Raw genomic sequence first — 7,648 nt, 5'->3', positions numbered from 1 at the left:
TGGGACAGTCTTGCTTTTCAACAATTTGTCCCATGTCCCACAGTGTTTTAAGACAGTCCTGATTTTTGGAAAGAATGCAGGAATGGGCGGGAGAACTAGAAGGGAATATACAGTTTTCAGCTGCCATGTGGCTATTTCGCCAGAATATGAGTTATATATTATTTTTGTTAATTTTATAATGTTAAACTGTAATAATAACAAATAATTGCTGAGAAGTGATTATGGAGAACTGCTTATCAAAGTTTGCATTGTTGTCAGGCCCTGCCCTGCGCCGTCCCCCCCAACCTCGCCATTTTGTCCCACCTTACCGATGTTAAAATCTGGTCACCCTACGTATGTAGGGAAGATAAAGCTGAAGAACTTGTATAGACAGTTTTAAAAACCTTAAAAAGTCAAATCATGGCAGTGCCTGTGGCTCAAGGAGTAAGGTGCTGGCCCCATATACCAGAGGTGGTGGGTTCAAACCTGGCCCTAGCTCCCCCCAAAAAAATTAAAAAAAAAAAGCCAACTCACAGGGTAATTTTTCCAGGTTTTGTTCTGCAGATAAAGAAAAATTAAAACATTTTGATAGCATTTTATCAAGTCGTAGCAACAGTAACAGTTTAAATAGCCACTTGAGTTTTAAAACTGCTTTTAAATGGTGCTCTTATATAGGCGAAATGCCTATATGCCTCTGGCCAAAAAAGCCATTTGAGAGAGAGCAGTGAAAAGACTTGGTGTGGGCATACTTGTAAGAAACTGAGGCAGAATCCCATGTGGCCAGGTTGGTTGTGAGCCTAACATGACCACGGCTTTGGCTGGAATAACATTTACTGTGTTAAGGAATTAAGGTTGACTTTATAAGGCCAATAAAAAAGCCCTTTGGAAAACTGGCCAGATACCCATCGGTAACCTTTCCTGATCTGTGGTAAGTAACGAAGGTCACTTGCTGACGAGGGGAATGGAAATGTGCTCGGGGACCTCAAGAGAAGAGGATTTTACCCAATGCATACAGGTATCTAATGGCACAGATGAAACCTGGGCTCATGAAAGGCTTTTGAGAAGTCCAGCTTGAAAATTCCTTATAAAAGTTTCCGGCAAACCCCCCCGACTTAAGGCCTACATGGGAGCATATGTTTGCACACAAATTCCTGTATGCCCAAGAAGTTTCTTTATGCCTTGCTTAAAGATTTGAAGTAGCAGCCTCCAAACAGCAAGGTCAGCAAGAGCAGGTATTCAATCTACCTTGTTCCTCCATAGCCTCAGGCTTCATCAGATAAGAACAAAGAAAGTAATGACTGACAACATGTTCTTCATTAATATATGTTAAACTGAGTTTTGTTGAAAGGGTTGTGCTTAAAGGTGTAGTTGGGTGGGTTATCAGATTACTAGGGAGGAGCTACTTATAAGGCGGGTAGTCACAAGATGTTTAAATGGATTAATGAAGTCATTGATGTATAGTGCGCATGTGCAGAGGGATTGTATTGAATATTAATTAGATCACTGCTGTATAGTGTGCATGCACAAAATTGACTATATAAACCAGCAGTAAATAAAGAAAGCTCTCCATTTTGCCTGAGTGAGCAGATGGTTACCTTTATTTAAAACACAATTTCAATAAGCATGCTTATTCTCCATGACATTGCTTTTCCACGAGACCCTTACGGCAACACTGTTAGGTAGTTGAAACAGAAATTTGAAAGAGAGGTATCCAAGCTGTGGTCATCTGAACAAATGAAATGAGAGTAGGTATGTAAGAGCCAAACTAACTCCATTTTGTTAGAGACTCCATTTTAGAGCCTGGTTGTTTTTCTTAGTTACATTCCAGGAGTGCTGAGTAATGTAAGCAATGCCTCACGACCTTGCACATCTGCCCATGTATGGTGATGGCAGCCCCCAGACCAATCAACCTAGAACAAATACTGCCCAGAGCAATAGGGACCCACCTCAAACCAATCAGTATTGAACAAGTACCTCTGCACAGTCAGAGACCCTATCAGTGTACAGCAACCCCTACTCCTCCCTTCTTCCTTTCTGTACCCCTTAAATTCCCCCTCCATTTTAGAGTCGAGGCTTCTCTGCTCTCCTGCTGCGTTAGGGTCAGAGAGAGCCCAAGTTTGAACTTGCAAATAAACTTTGCCTCTTGCTTTTGCATTGGACGTGGTCTCAGAGTAGTTTGTGGGGGATCCCTGAATTTGGGCACAACAGGTAAAAATCATCAAAGGAGAGAAGGTGTGAAAAGAGAAGAGCAGAGGACAGGATCATCTATATCTGGGGGGAAAATAAATGAGGAAGAAGTATTCAGATAACAAGAATTACTCAGAGTCAGGATGCTAAAGAAAGGGAATTTCAAAAGGGGGATTTTAGTCCTGTCTTGCCTTATATTTTATGTATCTTACATTTAACAGTTTTTCTTTTCAAATAAAAATATATTTCTATATTGGTAGGCTGGGGATTATTTTAAACACCATAATAACTTAAAAGTTTATGTTCTTCACCCTAAAGAATCTTGAAATTCACTTTTAATTTTAAAACTCTGTGAGAACTTAAAACATATCTCATTTATTTAAAAAATTATTTTCTAAGTACATAAGTTGTGAAAAGCCACCATGTTAGGTATCTACAGGGTGTGGGGTATTTAGAAGGTGGTGGGGCCTGCCTGTGATTTTCCTGCAACTGTCAAGTTTAACATCTTCTTCTCTAAACTCAGATTTTACCCCCTAAAAGTATGATAAGTAGATCATTTGAAATATTTTTTTTCTTTTTTTTAAGAGACAGAGTCTCACTTTGTCTCTCTCAGTAGAGTGCTATGATGTCACAGCTCACAGCAACCTCCAACTCCTGGGCTTAGGCAATTCTTTTGCCTCAGCCTCTCAAGTAGGTGAGACACAGGTGCCCACCACATGCCTGCCTATTTTTGGTTGCAGTTTTGCAGGGGCTGGGTTTGAACCTGCCACTTTCGGTACATGGGGCCAGTGCCCTACTCACTGAGCCACAGGTGCCACTATAGAGGACTCCAAGAGCCAGATGACTTCTGAGCAAGATGATTTGCAGCTGGGGGGGGGGACCCTCGGGCAATTTGTCCACAGGCGCTCATTGTGGAGAAAGAGCCCCAGCCCATGGCAATGCTTAGGTATGTAGTCATTGTCTCATACTCCCCTCACCTGTCTTATACTGTCTTAATAAAAGGTTAGTGTGGAGGTTGCTTGGGGCTACCCTGCAATCGTTAGCCCGCCTCCTGCAAGCTTGTACTTCTAATCTGTGTCATGCCTGGTTCCTTCCGGCAGTGATTGAGAACAGGACTACAGGGGCTGTGACATCTGGCGTATCTGGCAGGATCCAGCAGAACACAACAGGATACCAGGGACATGGACCAAATGGGAAAGTGACACTCAGAAGTAGGTGAGGCATTTGGCAGACAGTGGGAGGAAGTCCAAAGGGAAACTGTACTCACAGCAAGTGGGATCTTTTGCCAATCTAGAATCTAGGGAACTTCATTCAGAATAAGTGAGGTCTTTGATGAATAAGCAAAGACATTTAGAGAAAGCAATGGGTAACTTCCTGTTTGGGGAGTTGCAAGAATTGGAAACTGAGGAAGAAGGTGGTGTTCAAGCAGAATTTGAAAGTGAGGAAAATAATGAGGTTCAGTGGGAATCTGGACCTAAAGAGAACTGGAAATCAAGAGCATATGATACAGACACAAATAAACAAGGAATTACCTCTGTGGCCATCATGGCTGCTTAGAGCAAACAATTGGAAGACTGGGTAAATAGTCTCACTGTCAGAAATGCCAACTTAGAGCACCCAATATTGCCCTCAGTGCCTCCCTATATAAATGAACCACCTATTACTTTTGTTATGAAGTCTGTGTTAGAAGGACGTAAAACTGGTGACTTTAAGTAGGAAGACACTTTGGGGCTTTTTCTGGTTATGGTCACTGATATTCCTCCCAATTCACACCTTCAAGGGGGCCAATGTTTTGATCACCATATGATCACCTTTGCAGTTCTGAAAGATTTGAAACAGGCCATAGCACAGTATGGTATGCAATCCCCGTTTTCTAGAGGTCTGTTATAGGGGCTTGCACAAGAGTAGTGGCTCTTTCCTTATGACTGGGACATGATAGCCAGAACTGTTCTTGAGTCTGGACAGTATTTACAGTTCAGAACCCGGTGGAAGGAGGAGGATGACCTGATGAGTTGCCAAAACCAGCAGAGAGGAGTTCCTATAACATCAGAACAGCTCACTGGGTCTGATCAGTGGCTGAGGATTCCCAATCAACTTCAGTACGATGACATAGCCATAGTCCAGACAAGGCTGTGTTGTCTTAGGACCTGGGAAAAGGTTCAGGCACCTGTAGATATCTCTAAATCTTTTATTAAGGTAATGCAGTTGGGGAATGAACCTTATACCAACTTTCTAACCTGATTAAAAACTGCAGTCGATAAGGGTTGTTGCCCAGCTGGAGCTCAGAGACATGCTTTTACAAACTTTAGCATTTCAGAATGCTAACTCTGAGTGTCAAAAGGCCTTGTGACCTTTGAGAGCACAAAATGCTCCCTTAGTGGAATATATATGGGCATGTGCTGATATAGGAATGGAATTTCCACAAGGCTAATTTGCTTGCTGCCACTTTAAAAGAAGGGTTCAGTCTGTAACGTCCTAAATGTCATAACTGTGGAAAATTGGGACAGAGGAGAAAAGAGTGTTGGAAAGGTAAGAGCTATAGCAAAAACAATGACCAAAAGACTTATAGCAAATGAAAACCCTCTGGGTTGTGTCCCAGGAGTAAGAAAGCACCCCGCTGGGTGAGCGAGTGCCTCTCTCAGCTCTCAGTTGGATAAAAAAGGAACACCTTTATCGAAGGAAAACTAGTAGGTAGACCCAGCCCAGGGCCTGCAGGCAAAGAATATGGGTTTGAGACTGTACTCATTCACCAGCAACTTCACTCTGTTCAGTCTCTGTTACACGTTACCTCAGGCAGTGTTGCTTTGGACTTACAGGCATATGATAATGTCCTTTTGCTTCCCAGCATGGAAACAGGAGTGTGTGGTCCTCTGACCCCAGGTACTGTTGGATTATTGCTTGGGAAAAGTGAATTAGCATCTCAGGGAATGTTTGTCCACACAGGTGTTATTGATGGTAATTACTTAGAGGAAATACAGATCATGATCTCGGTAAACCAACCAACTCAAATTTTAGCCAGACAAAGATTGCTCAATTGCTACTCTTGCCGTGCATTAAGTTACAAGGTACTGGGGACAAACATACTGGTGACCTTGGTAACACTAGCCATATTTTCTGGCAAATGCCTTTTGATAAGAGTAGGCCTCAATTGACTCTTATTCTGAAGGATAAAACCTTTACTGGCCTGTTAGACACAGGTGCCAATGTTTTGGTTATGACTCTAAATCAGTGGCCCAGGGAATGGCTGAAACAAGTTGTTGATATTATTTTTGTTGGCATCAGAACTCTAGATTCAATCTTGCATAGTATTTTGCTTTTGACCTGCTTTGATTCTGCTGAGCAGAATGCTCAAATCCAACCATATATAGCTGATATTGCTATTAACTTATGGGATCGTGATTTGCTCAAGCAGTGGTATGTTGTGATAACCATATCATCCCCTCATGTTAATTCCTTACAAATGTCAAATTTAGCATAGAGGCCACTGCCCTGAAATATGCTCTCAGGTTATCCTAGAAGAGTAGTAATCCAGTGTGGATGGAGCAGTGGCCATTAACTATGGAACAACTGGATGCTTTAAAATTAGTAGTACAGGAACAAATGGAAAAAGGACATATCGAGCCCTCTACCAGCCCTTAGAATTCTCCTATTTTTGTGATAAGAAAGAAATCTGGCAATTGGAGAATGCTCACTGATCTTTGCAAAGTTAACGAAACTATTATACCCATGGGACCCCTGCAATTAGGACTTCCTTTACTCTCTATGATTCCTTCCAATTGGTATTTGTATGTTATTAACTTAAAGGATTTTTTTTTAACCATATACCTGCATCCTTAAGACAAACCACAATTTGCATTTTCTGTTTCTGTCTATAATCAGCAGAAGCGTCCCAAGTGTTACCAGTGGAAGTTTCTGCCACAAGGTTATTGAATAGTCCTACACTGTGTCAACAGTTTGTTGATCAACCATTACAGATTCTTAGAAGGAGATACTCTACCGCCTACATTATTCATTATATGGATGACATCTTACTGGCACATCAGAGTTTGAGATACTTTCTCTCATTTCTCTTGGGCTACTGCTTTACTGGGAGAAAGGATTCACCATGTCATTCAACATTTTTTAGAGTGCTCTAATATTATGAATCTCCCTAAATCTATGAAACTGATCATGCACCTTATTCTACTCATAAATTAAATACCTTCTTATCTTTTTGGAATATTCAATTATCTCTTGGTATTCCTTACAATTCTCAAGGACGGCCATTGTTGAGTGATATCATAAAACATTGAAAAGATATGTTAGATAAACAGAGAGGAGGAGAAGATATCCTCCCCTTGAATAATAGTTCTCAGTACATGCTCACTAGAGCTCTTTTCACTCTCAATTTTCTGAAGCTCAGCAACGGCAGAAAGACAGCTGCAGAATGCCATTGGACATCTCTCATTCATTTACCATCCTCTCCAATATAATAACCTATTTTTTATAGAAAACCTGACATGTCAGAGTGGAAGCCTGGTTATGTACTGCATTGGGGTCAAGGTTTTGCCCATATTATTACAGAACATCAGGAGAAGCAGTGGTTACCAGCCCTTTGGATTAAGCCTCGACACGAGCAGGAAACCTTGCTAGTGCTTTAACAAATTTGTTTTCACTAACTTTTCTTGTATTCACAGGATCCTGATTTTTGAAGCCTAGGTAATTTCATAATACAGAAACCCTGGATCAGTCTCCTCCGTGGAAACTCTAGCTGCCTCTCCCATATCTCCATCCATCATCAGCAGGAAGCAGTTAAGAGTGGTCAGCGTCCTATTTCCCTAAGAGGCAGTTGGAACTTCTGTGCAGAGTGGGAAGTTTGATACAGGATTTTATTATTTTGGGCTATATAACAAGCTCCAGGTAAGCTTACTATGCATCTTCTAAACCTTTGAAGGTTATGACAAAAAAGACCTCCAACAGTAGGCTTCGCGGTTATGGTTATTGGCTAAGGTAAGAGAATTTCACTTGTTGGATTTTTTATCTGTTTCAGTTGGGCACCTGATCTTTACTTAATGTTATACTGCTCTTTGAAAAGGGTCTGAGTTCAGTACAGCCCTTTCCCCACCTAACATAATTTCAGGTGGTGGTTAAATACTTCCCATGGAAGTGTCATGGGTCCTATGGGTCAGCCTGTAACACGTATTTGGGTGGTGATTAGCACAAAGGGGAGATGTTTTTCCCTATGCCTAGTTTGGCTAAAATAGTTTCCCTTATACCCAGATTAGTTCTGTTGGTGTAATTGTGTTATACTTACATGCCCTTTTGTTTCTTTTACTTAGCAGGAAGGAAAACTCCTCAGTGAGAACGGCTGAAATAGCCAACAACAGATTTCCTCCCTTGCCTATCCAGAAATGTCTTTAATACACTAGAGGGGGAAAATGTAGAGGACGCCAAGAGCTGGAGGACCTCTGAGCAAGATGATTTGCAGCTGGGGGCGGGGGGG

The sequence above is a fragment of the Otolemur garnettii genome, unplaced genomic scaffold (assembly GCF_000181295.1).
Source record: "Otolemur garnettii isolate 467f Iridium unplaced genomic scaffold, OtoGar3 scaffold00012, whole genome shotgun sequence".
Classification (NCBI taxonomy): domain Eukaryota; kingdom Metazoa; phylum Chordata; class Mammalia; order Primates; family Galagidae; genus Otolemur; species Otolemur garnettii.
This window is presented reverse-complemented; position numbering follows the sequence as displayed.